This window comes from Heterocephalus glaber, unplaced genomic scaffold (genome assembly GCF_053883595.1).
Source record: "Heterocephalus glaber isolate CG9 unplaced genomic scaffold, H.glaber_assembly_v1.0 deba00001688, whole genome shotgun sequence".
Taxonomy (NCBI): Eukaryota; Metazoa; Chordata; class Mammalia; order Rodentia; family Bathyergidae; genus Heterocephalus; species Heterocephalus glaber.
The window spans coordinates 1094268-1118238 of record NW_028258413.1 but is presented as its reverse complement, the minus strand read 5'-3'; the positions used below and the strand labels follow the sequence as shown (position 1 = coordinate 1118238).

The 23971-nt window shown below is 41.3% G+C and overlaps 1 long non-coding RNA gene across 1 annotated transcript in view; it reads right to left on the bottom strand.

Annotated features, from left to right (window-relative positions):
* LOC110346262 (uncharacterized) overlaps nucleotides 1-19846 on the bottom strand; it is a 120308-nt gene extending 100462 nt beyond the window's left edge. Inside the window, exons 1-2 of the long non-coding RNA XR_002390188.2 lie at nucleotides 19320-19846; nucleotides 18581-18940 (exon numbers count right to left, since the gene is read on the bottom strand). This is a non-coding gene — a long non-coding RNA (uncharacterized LOC110346262). The remainder of the gene's footprint in view (nucleotides 1-18580; nucleotides 18941-19319) is intronic.
* Between the last annotated feature and the right edge of the window lie 4125 nt (nucleotides 19847-23971).

Here is a 23971-nt window from a genome sequence, read left to right as displayed (position 1 = left end):
CACACATAAAATGGATCAGTTCAGCAAATTACATACATTTCTATGCACAGACAAAGATAATCAGGTCAGAAATAGAGCAGGCTCAACAAACACTGGGCCAGCAAAATCCTCGATCTTAAATTTCAAGGGAGAAGAAACAGACTCAAAGATGGTTGTTAAGGAATTCTGGCAGAATCTCTTCAGAGAGCAAAGTTAATAGGTGTAATAAATGACCCAGGGCACCGGTAGGAACAAATTATATAAATAAACTTAAGAAGACATTATACAAGAATCGCAGGCCCAAACAAATGTGAACCTGTAAGTTAGCAATGCAAACCCAGGGGATGGCAGGGCCCGTTAGGAGCTGTTTGACCTCCAGCCCCGGCTGCTCCCGTCGGAGTTCTAGGATAACCTCTTAAGCCGTCACTTTCACAAATGTAAGCAAAATAACTTTATAAAGAGATATTTTGTCTTATTAAACACCACTCCAGTACATAGTCCAGATTTCCCTCTTAGGAAAAGTGAATGGATATTGGAGCAGAAGGTTTACATTAGAGTTTTTATTTAAATTCTCATTACCATGAACTCTTAAATCACCTAATGATTCGTTTGCTTAGCAAACCTAAAACAGAACTCTTAAGATAAACTTTTACTTGCTACAAATCATAAAATTATTTCCATATAAAGTCTGTTTATTAAATATGCTAAAATGTTATATGTTCCCTTAAAATTTACGGAAAGGCAAAGAAATGCCTGGCAGAAATACTTGCAAAAGCAATATACACCAGAAAAAGAAAGCCTTTCATACCATAAAAACCGAGAGTACACAAAGAATATCTGAAATATCCAAGACTCGGAACTGAATTACCGAATCTAGCATGAGCCAAGATGACCTCATGGTACAGATTGCAGGGCTAAACTTTATCTATTCCACTTCTGTTATTTTGGCTACTTCTAAGAGGAGCTATTTCAGACTTCTTCATCTCCTGATTGCAAGGAGTTTAATGACTGATTGGGGTTCAATGGTATGTAGCTCTTTCCCCCCTTTTTGGATGCAAACAAATTCCTGAAAAAGATAGGGTTTCAAATTGCCACAACTCCCAGAAAAAGATCCTAAGGTTAATGTTTTAACATCTCTGTGATAGAACTGTTAGCTGTGGATACTTAGCCGCTTGTGTCATCAGAGCCCTCCCTGGAAGGAACTATATATGGCCAGTCTAGCTTTGCAATACCTCACTACTGGCACAGTAAGCCACTAGGAAATTATTAGCCACAGGTACCCTGTTTCTGTCAAATAATAAAATTTCCCTGAAATACATTTGCACTGCTATAGCCACATCCAAACATTATTATTTTTCCCACAACATCTCAGCAGGAGCTAACAGGAGAAATTCGTGAAGTATCAGAGCTTCAAGAGACCCCCTGATAGATTCTAGAAATGTTCATTTCTGAAAGAGTAGCTATGACTTCTAGTAACTCCTCAGTGTATATGTATATAGGGATATATAGAGATGTAGATACAGATATAGATATAGATATAGATAATGTAGGTATAGGCTTGTCTGATGTGTGTGTGTGTCAGAGGGTTACCAATGTTAAAGAAAACATCGGTTTAGAATATTTGATGGCAAATCTTTAGCTTGTGAATATATAGTTATTAGACACTGGATTTCCTTTCTCCTCTTGGCAACTCCAGCTGAAAGTGAAATCATCCCTAACCTCCAAGTCAAACACCCACAAACGCACACAACACAGCGCAAGTGTTACTGTTTATAAACAGATACTTTGCCCCCATAGTTATTAACTTCATTTACCAAGAAACTTAGTTTTCAGGTTCCTAATGAGATTGTGATGAAAGTGAAGGAACGTTCCAAAAAGCGAATCCTGAATTTGCAGCACAGCAGTCTGCGGAGAAGCGGCGGGTGTGCAGCCCGCTGAGGGCCCTGCGCGGCCCGGCCCTCGGCCGCGCCTCGGCTAAGCGCCTCCCGTCGGCACGGCAGGCCTCGGGCGTTCGCGTCCGTGCTGAGCAAGGGCAGCCTTCTTGCCCTGCCGTGCTGAGCTTTGGAGCACAGCAGCAGCTGGGCAGCATTCACGGTATGTTTGCCACCACAGCTGACCTCAAGGCGTTCGTGGTATACGGGAGAACGCGCCCAGGCAACATGCAGCCGCGACGCCGGTTTAACAGAAAAGACTGGTTCATCGCGGATTTATCCAGAAGGGACTGCGGATCTAACCTCTGTGGATGTAACCTCTGTGGATGTAACCTCTGTGGATCTAACCTCTGTGGATGCCGACAGGCAACCTTAGGTAACTGGAAGCTACATATTAACAGCAATGTACCCTCGGGGAGAAGGGAAAAAATCTACTTCAGTTTTGCTAAATAACAAGGGGAAACACAATAGGTAAATCCAACTCAAAATATTTATTGGACTCTTGGTTAAAGAACATGAAACGTACACTAAATTTCACATAATTTATTAAATAAACTCTAAATGCATAATATAAATTTTTTAAATAACCAGGTAAGGCAAATAGAGCATTGAATTAAAGAACTGCTTCTCCTGAAGGAACCACTTGCCATAATTCACACGGAGAAACACATGACATCACAGTGTACATGTTATTTCTAAGGGATTAGTTGGCTCCATTCTGAGAATAAGTACAGTGCACCTCGGATTTTCCAAAGGCTGCCAAGATTATACTATGACATTGATTTCTGTGTCTGTCACCACGATGAGCCCTGAAAATGTATTGCTGTCCTAGTAGGTAGCAGCTCAGACCTCTGAGTAGGGCTACTGTCACATAAAGATTGCAAAAGGGTCATCGTGCAAGGTTGCAGTTTATTATGATTGATTACCTAAATTCTGAAAACCAATTTGAATTTCACATCATTTCTCCTTTAATATTCAGATAGTTTCTCATGACTAAATTAAGCACATCCTACATAAGACTTTTTACAACACGATTTCAGGAATCTAGTGGTGGCAAAACAAGGTAAATTGTACACCTAAAGAGCTGAAAAAATACTCAAAAACATTTTCTAAGGCACACAGTGACCAAAGCATAGTGAAGGTCCCCACGCCAGAGTCTGAGGAAGATGGAGGAACAGAGAGATGAGCCTGATCTCTAAGCTGCTCATTCTCTGGGAGGTCTGGGAACATCCAAGAGGGAAAACGAGGCTGAGAACACTGCTTTGCCAGTCTCGCAGAGCTCAAACGAGAGCGTTTGGGGTCTGGGGTGCAAGCTTCCTTTTGTCAGGGTTAGCATGGCATTAACTGCTTGCTGGATTTAAACTCAAGCAGACTAGTCCTTATACCAGATGGAAAATAAGCCAGATATTCCAACTGAGAGGAAAAAATCACCACATTTGTTTTCACAATTACTGCTACAAGGAACACTTAAAGTGAAAATAAAGACATTGTTAAAGAATGATAACTGTTATGCTGTTGCTCTGGTTTCATTGTCCCTGCCAAGACATTCACTGAAATGTAACCCCCGCGGTGAAATATTAAGGGCTGGACCAGTGGGACTCTTAGGAGGTGGTTAGGGCACAGACTAGGACGCTAGGACACTGCCTCTTGAATTAGTGGATTAATCCTGATTAGTCCCCAGTGGTGGATAAGTGGATTAATAGGTCGGTGGGTTGTCTTGAGATGAGTTTCCTGTAAAAGCCCATCGGTTCTGTCTCTTCACCGTTTGCGCCCTGTGCCACCCTGGACTCTGCAGAAGGACCGCCCCAAAACCTGGTCGTGACCTTGCCAGCTCCAAGCTGGGAGCTCAATACAGCTCTTTCCTAACACAGTGTAACTCTGTCAGTATAAAACATAGTGGAGGTGAAGACAGAAAGCATGCGAGACATGGAATAGCACATTTCTGGATGACAAACGTTTAATTTGCCAGAAAAATATAATTCTAACTGCATATATACTGTTCACTGTAGCATAGCTACATAATATATAAAACAAAAATTGACAGTACTAAAAGGAAAATAGAAAAACCTATGATCATAATGAAAAATTATAATCGACCTCTTTCATTAAGTTTTAGCACAAACAAAATGCCAGTAAGAACACTGATAATTTGAACATACGATTAAGAATCTTGAGCCAACTGCCAGTCACAAAACACTGCATTCAGCAAATGCAGACCACACAGAACATGTTTCTAAGCACGTACAAATCCTTTCTAAAAACTGGCCCTCCTACACTTCATCAAGTTTCAGTACATTTCAAAGGACCACAGTCTACACTATGCTGTCTGATGAGCTAAAGTGGAATGGATTTTTAAACTTTTTTTAAACTCTCGATAATGGAAATTAGCCAGTACCCCCCAACTACTTATAGGATCAATGCAATGCCAATAAAAATCCTATTAGACTTCTGCTTTGTTTTGTTTTATAGAATTTGAAAAATTGATTCTAAATTTAAATGAAAATGGAACCAAAATTATCCTGATGGGAAAATTTATATAAAATTAGCTAAAACAATATGCCACTGATACAAGTATGGATAAGCAGACCCATGGAACAGAGAGCGAACTTGTCCACAGATAGCTGATTTCTAACATAGGTGACATGGACATAAAAAGCAAAGAAGACATGATTGTTTCAACAAGTGGTAGCGAGACAACTGGATGCCTATGTCAAGAAGAAATAAAATTTGGCCTTTACCTCACACCATATAGAAAAATATAAAAGGCGATTCATATAGCTTCTAAAGGATAATGTTAGAGAACATATTTATGACCTTGAGGTAGAGGAAGACATCTTAAACAGAAGCAAAAAAGACATGAAAGGATTATTAAATTGGATTGCATGGAATCTTGTCTTATCATGAAAGATTATGAAGGAAAGTTGATATTCTGGAGTATTTTAGAGTTTAAAATTCCACTTTGTAAAAGACACCACGAAAAGTCTCAACAACTCAAGTAGAAAGAATGCAATAGTAACATGGGAAGAGACTCAAGCAGGTACTTGACAAGAGAGAATATTTAAAAGGTGTCCAACAGCATAAGGAATGAGGGCAGTGGAAATTAAAGCCACCATGAGATACCAAAATTAGCGGTAATGGCCAGAATGAAAACATCTGATAGTATTTGTATTTGAAATATGTGGAAGATTGGAAACTCTAGCACTGACCACAGGAGTAATGTTAGTAGAAATCATATGGAAACAATCTAAAGATACATACACCTTATGACTGACCATTTCCACATAACCAATAATATGCACATGTACTTCAAGAGACACGTTCAGGAATGCTTATGGCAACATTATTCTTGACATCATAAAACTGGAAACAATACAAATGTCCACCAATGAATGGGAAAGTGGTAAATTACACTCACACGGTGGGATTCTATGAAACAATGAAAATGAATAAATCCATATAACAACACAGATGATTCTGAAAAACAAAGCCATGAGGTAAGAAGCCAGATACACAGAAATTTATGAATTTACATAAGGATTTTTTTAATAGACAACACTAAACTAGGGGAATTATGGACATGTACCTGGGTATATCTACAAAGAAAAGGAAGGAAGTAATTATAATATTGGCCAAAATATTAGCTAACTTTAGGAGGAATGGGGGTGATGATTGGAGGGGGTACAAAAGTGCAGTCCTAGGGGGATGTACTAATTCTTGACACAGGTTACATGGATGTTTACTTTGTCATAAGTCATTACACTGTATTTTTACTGTGTATCATTCTCTGTTATATTTCACAGTTTGAAAGTCTTTCTAAAAATCACTACCCACATTACTATAATTAAAATTCAAAATACACATATAAATTTGAAATTGCAATTATGTGTTGGAAAATGAATGAAAAATTATTACAATTGCAGAATTAGCTTTGGGCAATATTCACCAACAATCAAACCAAAAATAATAGTAATCATATCAAATATAATAATCACAATGACAACTGAGACATACAGCACTTACTATGTGTCAGGTACAATTCAAAGACCTTTTCTATATTAACTCATCTAAACTTACAACTCTTATAAAACATAGGATAGAAATATCTGAATATATATCCTCTCTTCTAACATGAATCATAAGAAGGCTGTTTCTGAGAAATACGATGCACAAGTGCAACAGGTCTGAATACAGTAACCATCGCTGCTCTCACGGATGCCACCTTCTAGAAATCACAGGTCACAACAAACAAACAAAAACACCTGTCAAGGCAAGTAAGCCCACAAGTCAAGAGGAGATTAGATACTTCAAGTGTCTGTCCATCAGCAAAGGATGGAACCAGTTGGAAAACATTGTGAATAAATGAATGAAATCAGTAAGACTTTTTATAAATCCAGATTATTTAACACCATTTTGGATATCTCTACTCTTGCCTTAAAATCTTCCTTAGTAGGTAGATGAACGATATATTTCTTTATAATGCTTAAGATTCCAACAGAGTGTCAAAGTAACTTTTTCTTAGGTCAGTTAATATCACAAGAAAAATTAGGCAGATTGCAGAGCAGTATAAGAAAGAGCCATTGAATCCTGCAAGGTTGGAAGGATGTCTTCAATCAACAAAGATGCTGTTAACCGTGTAAACCCTGCAGCTCTTCGAGTCTCTGGGAAGCTATTTTGATTCTTCTTTTAATTCTGAGATCAAAAATTCACTGTAACTGTGTTTTTGTTCATGACAACTTAAATAGCAAGTTTACCATTTGGGAAGGTGTAATCAGTTTCTTTAGATACACAGAATGGGATAATCAACTAACTTGGAGTTGGATGAATATTCACTTTTCAGTTCTATGTCTGAATTTGGTGTGGGCTCACTGCTTGGCTCAAATCCCCAGATCTCTCGACATGTGAAATAACTGCAAATGTAGAAAAATAGTTCTCATATGACTTTGATTTTTTTTTTAAAAAACCCATGTGGACCTTTTGCATGGCAACCCATTCACAGAGACAAGACAGTAGAAGTCAGACAACATATTATAAAGTTCTGCTAAGTCTAACCAAAAGTTAGAGAATAACTCTGTTTCATTTTAATTTACTGGAAAGTTTAAGACTATATTTTAATCTGGGGTGATGGAAGTATGCACAAGATAAAGTCATTTAACCAATATATTTTCTTAGTTCTTTATATTAAGGAATACTAATGTTATTTTCCCCTTTTCTTCCTCTTTACTATAGTAGTATGACACTTTACAGCAGAGAATGTTACAGAAAATGCTATAGTAAAATCCATTTTTAATGCTAAAGAGGTATCAAACTGTATGTCTTTCATAATCAAGTTTCCATAGGTTTTAAGGTAATAGGCAAACAGCAAAGTTTAAAATATATCCCGAATATATTCAGCATTCAGCTATCTTTTGCAAAGCTTATTGTATGTTTAAATTAAATTTTTGATGTGAGATAATTGTAGATTACATGCCATTTTAAAAACCAAGACCCATGACAAATGCAGCTTACTCATTTTCCATCAATGATAGCACTTTGCAAAGCTATAGTTCAGTGTCACAACAAGGACGATGATACAGAAGGTTCCTGTGGCCACCAGGACTCCTCACGTGGCCTTTCTACAGCCACATCACTTCTCTTCTGCCCTTCCCTTCTAAACCCAACCACTAATCTGTTTTCCACTTCTATAATTTTTTCACTTCAAGACTGTGGTCTAAGTCTTGACTCATACTGTGTGCAAACTTGGAGGACTGACTCTTTTCAACCAGGACACTTATCTGGAGATTCATCCAAGCTGCTGTGTATAAGCAGTTTGTCCCTTTTTGTTGCTGAGTAGTATTCCATGGTATGGTGCATCAAAATGTGTTTAGACATTTCCATGTTGAAGTACATCTAGGCTGCTCCAAGTATTTTGGATATTATAAATAAAGCTCCTACACATAAATGTAAACAAAAGATTTTATTTCTCTGGCATAACTTCCCTGGAGTACAATAACTGAGTTGTATAGCTGTTACATGGTTAGGTTTTTAAGAAACTGCCAAACTGTTTCCCATTTTATATTCCTACAGCCAATGTGCTGGCAACTCAGTGTCTCTGTTTCCTGGCCACCATTTCATGAGCGCTGTCAACATCTCCCATCTCAAGGGCTTGCTCACCATGTGGTAGAGCTCTTGAGAGGTGGGAGAAACCTCAGGCAGTGGCACCCAGGGGGAAGAAATCAGGTCTGCAGGTGTGAACCCAGCCCTGTCCTCACTGGGCTTCCTGGCCACCAGCAGGCAGCATCTTGCTCTGTCACCTCCTCCCTAGTGTGCTGCTCAGTCTTACCGAGCACAATGGAGCCAAGTCAAAGTGTATGAACTGAACTCTCTGAAACCATGAGCCAAAATAAATCTTTGTTCCTCTGAGTTGATTTTCCCAAGTATTTTCTCACAGCAATGGAGAGTTAACTAACACAGTGTCCACATTTCACTATGACACACATGTTCAAAGTATTTATGTAATTCCATTTCCTTACTAAATGACTTGTGCACTTATAGGTAAATACATGACAACTGGTTACAAAAACTGAACAACAAAAACTGAACCCATAACTTAGGTGACAGCTACATATCTTTATTTACTTCACATGGTTCCCTTACATAATTTATATCAGTCAATGATTCATCCCCCTTTTACAGAAAAATATTCTCAGCAAATTCATCTTTCCAGCCACATAAAGTCGGCAATGTTCATAGCTTTGCAAAATTTTTTCAGTCAAAAGAAACAAAAATTTCAGCATGAATAAATGATTAAAAAACAAAGTACAGTAAATACAAGCTACAAAAATTAATCATACATTTCAAAATAACTAGAGGGAAAGAATTCAAAGGTTCCAAGCACAATGGAATGATAGCATCTAAGGAGTCAGAAGTGCTGATCACCCTGATCTGATTGCTGTACACTGTACACATGCATTGAATTACAACACTGTGTCCCAGCAGAAAGTAAGCATTTAGAGCCAGGGATTTAGCTCAGTGGTTTCACCACCTGCTGCATAAGCACAAAGACCTGGGTTCGATCCCCGGTACAAAAAAAAAAAAAAAAGATTAAGAAAGTAAACATTTATGTTGATTAAGAAGTGAAAATTTTTTAAACTGCGTTCACCTCATTTCCTTTCCTTTCATTTTCTTTATCTTTCTTTTCTTGCATATTTATTTTCCCTTTGCTTAAGATTATTCAATGAACCCAGTTGTAATCTTTCAAACACAATTGTCCACAAGAAGTATTGCTGATCATTTGAAAAGGCTCAGGAAAAAAAAATGTCATAATCCTTCTAGACTCAACTCACTGCCTTGAGAAATCCATGGGATTATATACCTATTCAGCTATTTCAGGAGCTAAACCCAGGCTCAGATATAATAAGAGCTTGCTAAAATGTCCTTTGTCCTCTTGCTGGAATACATATTCTCACATGCAAACCCGCGAAGCAGGGAGAGAGTACAGGAAGCGGAGAGACAGCAGCACAAACTGAGAATAACCAGAAGCTGCACTCTCGTGTTTTGAGTTAGTCTCTGCATCCCATACCTTGAGAAGCATCACATTAAAAGAATGTGACTCAAGACCACAGAAAAAGCAGCCACATAGATTTACAGGGCTGCACTTAAGTCCACCTAGTTGCACAGCTCCAAGCAGAAGGTTTGTGTTCATTTACGAGTGGAAAATCTTCAAGCCCTTCCAGAGGCACCATCTGTTTCTACTGCTGGTCTTGCTTTGAATTATTTATTATGGTGACCTCGGATTTATCAGGTTAACCTTTGGATTGCCTCCTAAGAATAACGAATATTTAGAATTTTTTGAGAAGTATAATAGAATAAAAGAAGTTACTTTACCATTGCACTTAAAGCACATTAAGGGCTCTACTAAAATTGTGATTCCCCAAAATTCTATTGTCACATGTAATAGGTCTGATCTCTATAGATTATATAACTGCTCCACGAGATGGCACTACAGAGATTAATGATTGTAAAGATAACTGCTGCACATTTCAAACTGAAAAACTTGAAAATTCCCCACTCCAGTCGTCACACAATATCCACCTTATCAGCCTGCTAATGAAGAATGGAAAAAAGGCAGAGTTCCCAAGTCAAAGCCAGGATTTTAAAAGCTGACAAACAGCTTTCTATGTATCTTTATGATCTGGTAAGCCTCAGTATCTTAAGAAAAATATAAGCGATTTTAGAAGCAAAGTTAAAGATAAACTGCATGCCATGAAAAGATTAAATATAGACACTTTAGAGGAGATGCATTTCCAAAAGCCTGCAGGGATGCAGAGAGATGTAAAGTTACATTAATCTCAATAAGTTATTTTCAGGAATGAAGGGGAAGTACAATTTTTTGCATATTTAAGAACTCAGTATATACCTTTGTGGCTTTTGTAGAGGACAGCATACCTTCAGCTGAAACAAATTTAGGAAAGTTGGTGAGGACCTTGCTATCGTGCCAAATCGAGTATGGATGCCCCTTGGGCTGTAGCAGGGACTATGTCCTGATAAACCCTTTGTGCATGAAAATATAAGTTGAAAATGCATTAATACACCCAACTTATGGACCACCAGAGCCCAGCAACATGGGATGTGGTAGACCCTGGTGCTCACCCTCATGATGGGGCATCCAATGGGGAGCTGCAGCCCACTGCCCCTTGGCATCTCGAATGGGTATCAGTGGCATATTGCTAGCCTGGGAAAAGACCAAACTTTCTACTGAAAGTGTGTTACTTTCACATCAGGGAAAAGTAGAAGAAAATTTAAAACATCATTGAGTCAGGGCCGGGGATTTAGCTCAGTGGTGCCACCACCTGCCTCATAAGCACAAGGTCCTGAGTTCGATCCCCAGTATCAAAAAAAAAAATCATTAAGTCAAATCATCATACGTTTCTAAGTCGGGGACTTGTGCTGCCAATTTTCACCTTCCTGGACTAAGTCGCAGTGCTGGTGCCTGCAGGCCACTAACACAGCCAACCCCAGCAACTTTGTTTCCTGGAGCCCGGGCTCCAGGGTCCTCCCGTTGGCCGACGACAGGAGAGTGTGTCAGGTGGCACAGGGCTGTCACTCCTTCCAAACGAAGGCCTCACCTCTCCTTTCTCTATTTCTCCAGGTTTTGTCAGAGCGTTGTTTTTGGATGGAACCCTTTCCTCCACTTATAAATTCTTTTTTCCTATTTAGGGCCAGCGAGAACTGAGAAGCAATTATTCCCCACTTTGTTTGAAAGTGTCACTTCAGGAACATTAACCATTTGAAATGTTGTAGATAAATATTTAAGTTTAGTATCACAATGTCACATGTGAGACAAACAGAACGGATCCCTAACAGCTTTTGGAAGCAGAAAAGACAACCAAGAAGAGATGTCCAAGTCCCATAAGATCAACTCTTTTTCCTAATGGGAAACATTTCAGACTATGAATCATATGCAACTTAGCTAGGAGTTGTAAATCTTTAAATCTTAATCCTTTGAGTCTCTATGGAGGAGAGTCCTTAAAGGGAAGCATTCCATACAGAACTCCTAAATGGCCTCAGGCAGATTAAAGTAGAGCATCAATTATCCATAGCCATTTTGAAATTCTATTTCATTGAGCAAAATTTTCAGAATCCTTTTAATTCTCAAATTAAACAGTGGGCAGAGGGGAAAGTGTATCCCCTTCTCCAAATCACCTTCCGATCGCTGGCTGTTCGGTAACAGCTCTAGCTGTAGTGGACAGGAAATACTCACAGCACAGCCTCTCTGTCTTTACTTCTTTGCTCAGTGATCACCAGGATACGTTCAGCACAAATGAATGCAGACAGCAAACTGAGGACCAGCCACCTTGCTCCAAGTCCGCAGTAGGAGCCCAGCCCCAGCAGCAGCACTGACTCGAGAAGACAGAGCGGGAGATGGGCAGAACACACAAATGGACTTGACTATGAGCGCCACTGAGAAGCTGAGGCATTGGTATTTGAGGACGGCTCGGACACTGTCTCTGCCTGGCAAATGAAGCTTGCTGACCATCAGAGACCAGCAGCTATGAATGCTCATGATCACTGTATGCTAAGCAGTGCGGCTCATTCATAATAAAATTAGCCACAGAACCCAAACCCACGGAGGTAGAAATTAATTCATCATCTCAGTGGCCAGCATCCAAACTCCCTTCATCTTTGGGGACAGTTCCCCAAAATACATATTGTTGGCAGGAAGCAGAGTCTTCATCTTTATCACAAGAGAAGAGAGAAGAGGTCACTGGCTGCTCTGCTCAGTGGCAGCCGAGACATGGGTGTGTGGTCTATGCCCAGCCAAACAAACACTCCACTTTGATCCTTGAAGGCAAGACAAACAGGAACTTGTTCAAGTCATACAACCTCTCATCTCCAGGTTCATCTCTCATGGCTTTTAAGGTATCTCCTGGTAGGCGTCATTTCCTGGTGATATTCTGGATGTTCCTCACCCTCCCTGCCTAGCATTAGGCTAATGAGTTAAGAAGTAGAATTCAAGTTCAATGTCAGATCTGTCCAACAGAAAACCCATGATCTGTCCAATTATCCTACTGTTCTTTCAACAAATTTTGCTATCACTGTTCATGCAATGTCAACCTGATTGGATGAAGAGACACCTAGTAGATTAGTGAAGCATACTTCTGGGGGTGTCTGTGTGGGTCGTGGGGTGCGAGCTTGGGGACTGCCTGGTCCCTGCCCCTTCCTCTCTGGCACTGCTTCCCCGCTCTGCTCCTGGCCACCATGGACTGAGCAGCTATGCTCCACCATGCCCTTCCACCATGATGTTCCTGCTTCAGAGCCAGCTGACCATGGACTGAATCCCCTGAAACCAGGAGCCAAATTAAACCTTTAATCCTTTAAGTTGTGGGTATCAGGCATTGTGTCTCAGGCACAGGAAAGCAGACTAATACAGTTACCTATGGCATCTAATGAGTAAATGAATCAAAATGAAACTAGTATATATGCATTCAAACATTGCTTAGTATCCCATTACTATGTAAACTTTTGTGGGGTTTTGTATTGTTTGAGAAATAAATTTTAGACAGGGAAATTAGACAGTTGGGCAAATGTGTTTTTATTTTACCCTACAATCCTAGGAAATTATACCTTTTAAATGTTTTATAAATTGTGCTTTTCAAATTAACCATCTCATTCCTTATGAGTGTGTTATGACAACTTCTAACCTTAAGAAGCAGTTTCTTAGCTGAGCACAGAGGTGTACTCCTGTAATCCCAGCTATACTGGAAGCTGGGGCAGAGGGATGATAAGGTGGGCAACTTGCAAGTGAGGCTGACTCAAGGAAGGAAGGAAGGAAGGAAGGAAAGAAAGAAAGAAAGAAAGAAAGAAAGAAAGAAAGAAAGAAAGAAAGGAAAACCTAGACCTAGAACAACCAGAAAATCCTGAGCAAAAAGGGCAGTGATGGAGGTATCACGAAACTCAGTTTCAAAATATACCATAAACCCATAGTTACCAAAACATCAAAGTATTGGCCTAGAACAGATGCATAGACCAATGGTCTATAATACATGACCCAGAAATAAACCCATGCATCATCTGCAGCCATCTGATTCTCCCCAGAGGTGCCAAAAGTGTATTTTTAGGAAAAGAAATCCTCTAACAAATGGTGCTGGGAGAGGAAATGCACAAGCAGAAAATTGAAACTAGATTTCTAACTTTATTTCTCACCCTGAACAAAAATAAACTCAAAATGGACTAAAATCCTGAAAATTTGAAACAGCTAGAAGAAAACACAGGAGAAACACTTCAAAATATAAGCACAGGCAACAACTACCTGACTAGGATTCCCAATAGTTCAGGAAATGATAGCAAGAATCAGCAAATGAGAGAGCATCAAATTCAAAAGTCTCTGCACAGCAAAGGAAACAGTAAAGAGACAAACTACAGAATGGGAGAAAATCTTTGCCAGTCACTCTTCTGACAGAGAATTAATATCAGGAATACATACAGAACTAAAAAGAAACTCAACATCAAAAAATAACTCAATCAAAAAGTGGCCAAAAGGCCCCGGGATTTAGCTCAGTGGTTCCACCACCTGCCTCGCAAGCGCAAGGTACCAAGTTTAATCCCCAGTACCAAAAAAAAAACCAAAAAACAAAAAGTGGGCAAATGAGCTACAGACACTTCTCCAAAGAACTACATATGGCCAATAATTTTATGAAAAAATATAAGACATCAAAAAATGCAAATCAAAACTACAAGATTTCATCTCACCCCAGTCATAATGTCTATATCAAGAATACAAAAAGCAATAAATGCCAATGAGGCTGTAGGGAAAAAGGAACACTTATACATTATTGGTGGGAATGTAAAGTAGTACAGCCATTATGGAAGTCAGTATGGAAATGCCTCAAAAAACTAAAAATAGAGCTACCATTCAATCCAGTTATACCGCTCCTCAGTATATATTCTAATGAACAAAATTCAGCACACCATAGAGATACCTGCATAACTGTGTCTACTGAGCCACAATTTATAATAGCTAAGCTGTGGAAATACCCAAGGTCTTTGTGAGAGGATGGATGGACAAAGAAAATGTGGTATACATAAACAATAAGTATTATTCAACCATAGAAAAGAATGAAATCATGTCATTTGCAGAAAAATGTATGAAACTAAAGATCATCACATTAATGAAATAAGCCAGATTCAGGAAGACAAATATCACATTTTCTTTCATATGTGGAATCTAGAAAGAAGAAAGAAGGTGGCATGAAAGCAGAAGGGAGGCTATTGGAAGAAAGGCTCATAGGGATCATGGGGAACGGGAAGGGGAGGTAACAGTCCTCTGGGGTGGACATGATCAAAGTACAATACACGCAGGTATGAAAATGTTGCCGTGAAACTCATTATTCTGCACTGGTAAAAAATATTCTAAATGCAACATTGGAAATTAAGGAATTTATAATTGAATATGGAATTCAAGAGACAACATTTTTCATTAAAAAGTCTCCTACTAGTAGAGAGTGATTACAGAGCACTCGATGTAGATAGATTAGGAATGGAAATAGAAGATAAATCCATAGACAGATATATATTCACATAAATTGAAAGTTTTCTAATACAATGTTGAAAACAACACCAATTTTTCTAGATGTGGTTCCTAGTGCATAAACACTGGTGAAAATTTGAGAAATGCTCTGATTCAGAATTTCTACAGCTTATCTCAAGGAGCAGGAAACCCCTGAATGACCCCCTACATAGGAAAGTATAAGTCATGTCACTCGTTATTAATGTATAAAACACATGTCAGCAGCGTTTGATACACATGGACCAGTAATTGTCAGTTTTGGTTTGCAACGCTCCAGGATTTCTGTACTTATCTTCAAGGGTGTCAGGAAATTGTCAAAACAAAATTAATGTCCCTAATTTTTTAAAATGTGCTTTAGGACTCTGTAAGATAAAACCTCACGGAATACAGCCAAATAAATAATAAAATATTGTGACTCAAAAATTGCAGGAAATCAACAATCTTTACCTATAACAGCTGAGAAAATGATAGCTAAATGTCTGAGAAATTCTTGCTTGAAAAAGATTACTTATTTGATGCTCTAGCGCCATCCAGTGGCCATCGGTGGCCACCCCAGACCAGCGGGACTCCGGTGAATCAGTAAATGGTCAGTTTTCAACCACAGCAGGACTGCCTGGTACCAACACGCATTCTGCAGAGTATTCCAAGAGTGTCAAAGCATTCAGGAGGAGGAAACTGGATCATTCAAGACTCCACAGTTATGTCTACAATGTGTAAAGAATCCAGAGCACAGTGAGAAACGGGGCCATGATTCAGACATCTGACTGTGCATACGTGAGGCCCTGAGATCGCAGCTCCTCCCGATTCTGGGCTCACACGATACCCGAGATTAGAATCTGAGCCTTTGCCGCCACCGCTGCCGCCGCTGTGTTTCCCCTGACTGATTTCCATGACGCTTCCTGTGAAACCTTATCTCCCTGGTCCGTAAGTTCAATGACAGAAGAACCCTCATCTGTGCAGCTAACAGCTGCATCCCAGCCTCCAGTGTCTGTCTCATATTAATACGCAGTTATTAAATTAATCTTCATTTATGTAACTCCTCCAAAAATACGGTTGCGGTTTTTACTCTATGTTCACAAAGGCCTTGCAAATCTAATAAACGCAAGACACTCTCACAGAATGTGCACATGTAATTATGCACATGGGCTTAGGGGTTCTTGGACTCTATGTTACTCATGGTTAGTTCCGCTCTAAAAACATCACTAATACCAATTTCACAATTGGGAGGTGGAAATGATCGGTTGCATGTGTTACCTTTGCCTGCGCTGCTTCAGCTATTATTATTTCAGATCATGGTCTGAAAAGACAAGAGCTGGGTTTACTGTTAGTGAAAATAAAACTAATAGAAAAAGCAAACCGTCTCTACTAGAAAGTCAAACTTAGCATCAAAAAGTATATGAGAAAAGCAAAGAAAACAAGACAAACCTGGGGCAGATCCATCTACCACTGTTCCCCAGTGCTCTTTGCAAGGTTGCACTCAAAATGATCACAACAAAGAAAGCCCAAGGAGGGCAAGGGGCACCAAGCCCAGGGGCAAAAAAGGAGGTGCCCCAAGTTAGCACCAGACAGCTCCCCTGACAAGTCTCAGCTTGGGGTACGCTACCTCAGTCTGTAGCTGCCCCTTCCCCTCTCTGGCCCAGGTTCTGAGACCTTTCTTGCCTGTGACTGATGGAAAACTGAGCACTGTCCTAACCCTTCAAGCAAGGGCGTTTCTACTGGGGGACCTGAGACGCCCAGGACTTCACCTCGATCAGCCGTTATTACTGACACATCCTCGGTCCAACACCCACCACTAAACATTCTGAGGATGGAAAAATGAATGAGAAGCAACAAGGCTCTGTAAATCAAATCACTTCACACATTCTGGTAAAGTAACTACAGGGAAGTATTTGAAAAGGTGCATCCTAAAGGCTGAAGAGTTCCAGCACAATGAAACATGTCTTTCCAGTTTGTACAGTGGCGTTATTGTTCTATATTGAGTTTCCTCAAAGCAGAGCAAAGCTCATGTTTTGAGGCAGATATATTATTTTCCCATAATTAAATCGTTAGCTTTCATCTTGAAAGACAATGTAGTCACCCCTCTCTCTGTGGGGGAGTGGACCCAGGGACGCCGTGGACCCTAAAATTCAGGCACTAGATTCCTCTCTATAAAATGGCATCATGTCTGCATACAGCCCACACATATATGCCCATATACTTTTTTTGAGACATCAGGATGGCCTCAAACTCACTTTATAGCCTTTATAGCCCGGGCTGGTCTAGAACTCACAATTGTCCTGCCTCAGCCTCCCCAGGGCCAAGATTACAGGTGTGCACCACCATCCCATATACTTCAAATCTCCTCTAGATTACTTGTAATATAGTGTAAATGCTATGAAAATGGTCGCTATACCGCATTGCTTAGGCAGTACTGACAAGAACAAAAAGTCCACGTGTTCGGCACAGACACAATTTGCCCTGAATATTTTTGCTCTGTGGTTGGTAGAATCCACAGAGGTAGATCCTACAAAGACAGGGCCAAGGTCATGATGTAATAGTTACGAATGAATGCTGTGGGGTCATTATTTGCTTATATGCTGGCTATGTCATCGAATGAGTTGTGCAATTTGGCACAAAGCAACTTCTGTATGCTTCAGTCTCCTTTTAAAAGGCTAATAAACCAGGGGTGGGGCACATGTCTGTCATCTCAGCATTTCAGGAGGCTGAGGCAGAAGGGTCTCAAGTTTGAGCCTAGCTTAGACAACTTAGCAAAACCCTGCCTCAAAATTTTAAAAATTTGCCAGAGATGTAGCTTTAGTGCAAAGCCCCATGATTCAAACCTTGGTGTGGCTAAAAAGAAAAAGATTTAATAATATAGCACAAACCTGTCAAGTTTTGTGAGAAATAAATGAAAATGATATGGGCTCATGCATGAGGGTGCGTGTGTGTGTGTGTGTGTGTGCAGAAATTCTGACAATAAAATTTGATCAGAAATAGCAGCTGTACTATAAATCTTTCTCTAAAAAGTCTACTCTAAAAAGCCTTTCTCTACAAAGTATTTACGAGTAGAAAAAGCATACAATTATGTGTTGCTTCGCGGCAGAAAAACATTCTGAGAAAGGCATCTCCGGATGGTTGGCAGCATGTGACCGGCACGGGGAGCCCAGAGCCACACTCAGCAACGCCCTCCCTCGGGCTGCCCGCTGTCGTTGGCCAAAACGCCATTGTGCGGTGCGTGACTACAAATGCTTCCTAAGTTCCTTTTTCCAACCTGAAGCAAACCAAAAAAAAGTGTTCTTTAAATCTAAACCCATATTAGCGCAGTTTAACACACCTGCCTGCTGAAGTTATAAAGACGCAAGACTTCCTTCATGCAAAACACCGCTTGTTTTCAGCTGTTGGCTTCTGACGCTGAACACACTGCAGAGAGAAGGCTGGGGAATGCCTCTCGATACTCCCGCGTGAGAATGAAAACTGAAAATCTCATCTGACCATCACTTCTCCATATGCCTACTTCTGGAGCCCCAAATTCCTGTATGATTGAACAGTGCCTTTCATGTTTATTTTCTTAGTAGATGCAATCCACTTCGTTCACAGCTCACTCCACCACAGTGATGTTTCCTTAATGCCTGACTATAGCACTTACCTGCTCAGAATCCTTCAGTCTCGCAGAGTTGGGAGTCAGAGGCTAATTGGTGAGCACAGCGGCTCAGTGCCTGCCTCCTTTCCGGCCCCATGCTGACCGCTGTCCCCTTTGATTGCTGAGCCCGGGCTTCCAAATCTGCTCCCAGCAGCTTGTCCAACGCCCAAGCATGCTGCTGCCCGTCCGAAGCGCTTGTCCGCATGCCCTGCGCTCCCCCCTCGTCTCACGATATTTTAGGCTCCCCCAGCACTCAGGAGAGGAGATGTCGGTTATCTGTGGGCAGCGTTTTCGCAGCGCCTCTTATCCTAGCAGAGTACAAGACCCACGACAAAGCTTCCTTGCTCGCAGACGACAGCATCGGGCCTGTGGGTGGGACATTCGCGTAAATATTTGTTCAATAAAGGAACAAAATGGAATTGCGTATTTTAACCCCTCATAGTCTCTCAAGTTAAGACTCAAGACATCTTTCTAATTTTTTCATTCGTATTTCTATCAGTGCATGTTTGCAGTACACAACGGCCACACTTCTCGTGGGCAGTTGGTACCGGTGCACAGCACATCTTCATTCTTCCTTCATCCCTCCCGCCCCCCTCTGTCCTCCTTCAGCTCATGGTTCCCTTACCATTTACAAAAGGTCCACCTTCCTACTTCCTATTACCTAGCTCTTATTTTTGCAATTAGTTTATACTTTGGGTTCCTCATGTAAGGGAAACCGTGTGGTATTTAAGCTTGTGTGTCTTACTTCACTTCACACTGTGGTCTCGAGGTACATCCATTTTCCCACAAATGAGTAACTCTATCCCTCTTCATAGCAGAGTAGTACTCCATCGTGTAAACGCCTCATTTTCTTTCACCATTCATCTGTTGATGGGCATGAGGGCTGCTTCCAAGAGTGAGCTCTGATGCGTTGTGCTGCTTTATAGCAGGATCACGGTAGCCTGATCTTTAACTCTTTCAGAAAGACACCTAGAAGGGAAGATCTGTAAGTCCGAAAACTTTCATGAGATTTAAATGCCAAGTAAGACGAGGATTACAGGACACACATGAAACACAAAACAGTGCCGGACTCAACAGCCCCGCTCCCTCGGCTTAACACACGTGGAGCCGAGCTGCTGTGAGTCAGGACCTGGCCGGAGGTCACACGCTAGTCTAGTCGGTGAAAGCGGGTGCGAACTTCAGGGGCTGCTAAGCCTACGTGCGAGCAGTGCCTGTGGCGGCTCCCTTCCCCGGGAGGCGGCGCCCGAGAGCCCGAGGCGCAGCGGCCGCACAGGCGCCTCCCAGCGCGAGCCCGGCCTCCGGGGGCGCTGCCCGAGCCCGCAGCCGCCCGGAGCGGCCGCCGGCCTCTGGTCCGCCCAGCCGCTCCCCTGGGCCAGCAGGAGGGCGAGGCGGGGCCGCCAGGCCCAGCCCGGAGCGGAGGACAGGACTGCGCCAGCGGCCCGGGCGCCATCCTCCGCCGGGCTGCACTCGGCACCGCTTCCAAGAAAAGCGCGGGGGTTTCTCGGCGGCCGCGGTGGAGCCCGAAGCCCGGCCGGGCCCTGCTGAGCAGGGCACTCCGTTCCCGCCCCGTCCCCGCCCTCGCCGGGAGAGCCGGAACTGAAGGGCCCGTGGAAGCGGCAGCTGGGCCGCGGGGAACCTGACCTTTCAGTCCCGCCTGCTCCGGAGACCCCGTCGGGAGCCGAGCGAGGCCGTTCGGGTCGCTTTGCCCATCTGGGCACAGAGGTGGCTGCCAGCGTCCCAACTAAAAAGCAGGCTTTCTGTCTTCAAACTCAGCAGTTAGGAAAAGCGAGAAATTCTTCCAAGAAATTCAGACTTTGTAAGAGGGTGACTAAACCGTTAGGAAGATAGAAGAACAACAGTGAGGAGTTTTGTAAAACATATGGCTGCCCATGTCGATGCAGACGTAATTATTACTGCTTGCTTTTAACTGGATTTGGTAGAAAGAGATCAAATATAAATGAATTGTTTTCATATGTGAGGAGGGTAAACCACACATTGTACTATAGACAATCTCAAATTATATTGGTCAAAGTCTTGGGAAAATCACCAAATAACTCAGGTTAAAACAACCCAGCTACGGCGTCGTGAGGAACTCCAGCTTTTCCTTCTCGGTGGAAGCGGCCGGTGAGAGGAAGGGGCGGCTCTTCCTCCCGTCCCTCCCTTCCCTGTGCACGTTATGTCCCATGGATGGTCCCATTGCGACCTTCGTCATCCCTTTTCCTGTAGCATTATCTTACCACGTTGGATAGCAAACATATTTGACTATGTTTCTGGCTTGTAATTGTATTGTTTGAATTTAATAGTCTGTAACTATCAGTGCTGAGATCATTAGTTTCATTAAGCATATTTCATGAGGCTATAGCAATAAGGACACTAGCAAAACATCAAAATGTATTAGTTTTATACGGCATAGATTACTGAGCAAACATTCAATTTTATTTGATGGTCTGTTTATTATACTGTCATTCCTTTCCATAATGATACTGGTTTTAATTTCAGTATACAAGTATGTATATTGCTATACATTTCAAAATGGTTTTTGTGACTGTTTCAGTAGCACAAAAACAAATGAAGGTAAAAGGGAAAGTGTTGCCGTTTGCTACTTTGAAGAAATGTTATATAAATATGCTTAATATGATTAATGTATAACTGACCCCTTCTGTGTCTAATTTTGTGTCTTTTGGAGGAAAAATTAACTGGATTCTACCTTCAAAGATCTCTGGGTGTCGATTCAAATAGGTTTAGTATATTTCAGTAACTGATTTCCTCCATTTTGACAAATTCAATACACTTGAGTACATCCCACCCCACTTTGAACCTTGTCTTCGGTTCCCACACTGAAGCCAGGAATACCACTGTCCGCCCTGGGGCCGCTTTGCGGGTTCTCTTGGTCCAGCACCCCTCCTGCCAGACTGACCGGTGCGCCCTCCACTCCTCGGCGACCCCTCCTGGCCTCCCATCTGTTGGCCTCTGCAACATCTACCTGTGGCTTGTGCTGCACGCAGCTTCTCTCCAGTCAGCTAAGTCCCTGGAGCTTGGGTCCAGCTGCACAGGAACTGCAGCTCTATCCGTTGGTCTCTGTGTTGGTGTACTGCATGCTCCCAGTCTCCCCCTGATCTCGTTGTTCCCAGCCCAGTGTCCATTCCCTTATTAGAACAATACAACAAACACTACTTCTTCCAACCGCACAGCAGCCGGTAACCAGCACGGCTGCTTCTCCTCCTCATCTCATCTCCTCGTACTTCTCTCTTGGTCAGGTCCACCCTCCTCTCGTGTCAGATCATTTTCCTGGGAAATTGTCCTTGCTGCCCAGAATCCTAACCAACTTCTTTTGTCAGATATTTTTAGTGAACTATGCTCCTTTCCTCCAGGGTATTCTTCCCAACTGTAATTTTTCACACTTTATCATGATTTATTTATTAATTTTTCTCCACATTTCTCTTCACACTTTGGAACAGCAGGCACCTTGATCCTTCCGACTAATGTTAAACCCCAGATATATTCCACGGATCCTAGATTGCATCTGGTGTTCAGTATTTATAAATATTTGAATGGATGCATTCATTTACTGCAGGTCCTAAGTCTTTCCTTTAAAAACATGTGGCAGCTCTTCCATTCTGCTATGGTCTGAATGTTGGCCTCTCCTTAAATGCATGTTGGAGCTTAACTCCCAAGGCAATAGTACTGATCGGGGCATTGAGTCATGAGGGCTTTGTCCTCATGAATAGGATCAGTGCCCTCACAGAGACTGAAGGGAGCTGCCCTGCCTTCTACCACGTCAGGACACAGCAAAAAGGTGTCCTTCCAGAGTCAGAGAATGAGCCGGTTGCAAACACCAAATGTAACAGGGCCTTGACCTTGAGCTTTCCAGCCTCCAGAGCTGCAAACAATAAATACTGATTGTTTAGTCAGAGCCATCAGGCAAGAAAAAGAAATAAAAAAGGATATGTGTAGGAAAAGAAGTCAAATTATCATTATTTGCAGATGACAGGATCCACTACATAGAACATCAAACAATTCCACCACTAGACTTCTACAAATTAACAATGTAGCAGGATGCAAAATCAACAAACAAAAAGCAATAGCATTCCTGCACACTAATAATGAACCCACTAAGGAAGAAGTTAGAAAAAAATAACCTTCACAGTGGTGTCAGAAAAATTAAACACTTATGAATTAACCTAACAAAGGAAGTGAAAGACCTCTACAAGAAAACTACAACTGTCTGAAAAGAGATGGGAGAGGACATCAGAAAATGGAACGATGTCCCTGCTCCTGGATAGGCAGAGCCAATATGGTCAAAATGGCTACACTCACAAAAATGATATATATGTTTAATTCACTCCCAGTCAAAATACCAATATCATCTCTCACAGAGCTAGAGAAAACAGTTCTAAAACTCATATGGACCCAGAAGAGACCCAGAATAGCAAAAGGAACCCTGGGTAACAAAGACAAAGTGGGGAAGCATCACAGTCCCAGATTTGAAGTTATATTATAAAGCTACTGTGATAAAAGCAGCATGGTACTGGCACAAAAACAGTCATGTGAATCAATGGAGCGGAAGAGTGGATGCAGAAACAACACCAGGTACATTCAGTTATTTGATCTTTGACAAAGGGACAAAAAAATACACAGAGTAAAGATGGGCTCTTTAATAAATAGTGGTGGAGAAGCTGGCTGTTCACATGCAGAACATTGAGTCTGGACCCAAATTGCTCACCATGTACTAAGCTAAAATCAAAATGGATCAAAGTTTTAAATGTTAAAACAGAAACATTACATCTTCTGGAACATAAAATAGGTAAAACTTTTAAGTCATAGGCATAAGCAAGGACTTTCTGAACAGAACCCCAATTGTACAAGAAATAGTACCAAGAATCAACAAATGGGATCACAGCAAATTAAAAACCTTCTGCACAGCAAAGAAAAAACCCCACAAAGTGAATAGACAACACTCAGAATGGGGTAAAATTTTTCCCAGCTATTCCTTAGACAGAGGACTAATATCTAGAATATATAAAGAACTCAAAAAGTAGGACCCAAAAAAAAATAAAAGGCTCAATGAAAAACTGGGCAAATGAAATGAATAGACACTCTTCAGAAGAAGTACAAATGGCCAATAAATACATAAGAAATGCTCAACGTTGCTGGCCATTAGAGAAATGCAACTTAAAATAATAGTGAGAGTCCATCTTCCTTAAGAAGAATGGCCATCATCAAGAGATAAAATATCAAATGAGGCCACGGGGAAAAAAGACCCTTCTATATTTGCTGATGGGACCATAAACTAGTATAACCACTATGGAAGTCAGTCTGGAGATTCTTCACAAAAGTAAAACTAGAAATTCCATTTGACCCAGGTATTCCCCTCCTGGGTATCTTCCCAAAAGAGTT